This window comes from Lates calcarifer, linkage group LG12, assembly GCF_001640805.2.
Source record: "Lates calcarifer isolate ASB-BC8 linkage group LG12, TLL_Latcal_v3, whole genome shotgun sequence".
NCBI classification, from domain to species: Eukaryota; Metazoa; Chordata; class Actinopteri; family Centropomidae; genus Lates; species Lates calcarifer.
In genome coordinates, this window is record NC_066844.1 from 5,268,426 (window position 1) to 5,269,032 (window position 607).

A 607-nucleotide genomic window follows, 5' to 3' on the forward strand; every position below is an offset into this window, starting at 1 on the left:
GTGAATTTCTAGGGATGGCAGTGTCTGTTTCTCTGATCCAGGCTGAAATCTCAACAACTATTGGTTGAATTTCAATGAGACTTTGAAGAGTCATTGATGGTTTCCAGAGGGCAAATCACTTTCATTATCACCTGACTTCTCCTATAGCGCCACCTTAAGGTTTGCATTTGACGTTTGACGTTCATTTAGGGTTAATCTTTTCGTTTTATAGAGATGTTACCAATTCAATTTTATTTGTATCACAGACTGTCTGCTGTATCAAACCCTCCTGAGTCTTTTTAAGACAAACTGTTGCTGGTATGTGTTGCATGCACTGCCAATTTGTTCAACTGTCAAGAAAAGATATAAAATACACAGGTATTTCTCATCTGACTTTTAAATATAAATCTAACATGTTGTATCTGTCAAACAGTGAAACTGAGCAGTGTGACACTTCAACACAGACATGCTACATTCCTGATCATTCATAGTGAACCACTGGAAGGACACCACGCTCACTGAAAGCTGGGAATTGAAGAAAAAAAAAACTGACCGATGTTGACGCTCATGTGGTTTTTCTCTCTGTTCGGGTGGGGGGTGTCACATGGGAAGTAGTCAGGTTGGCGTC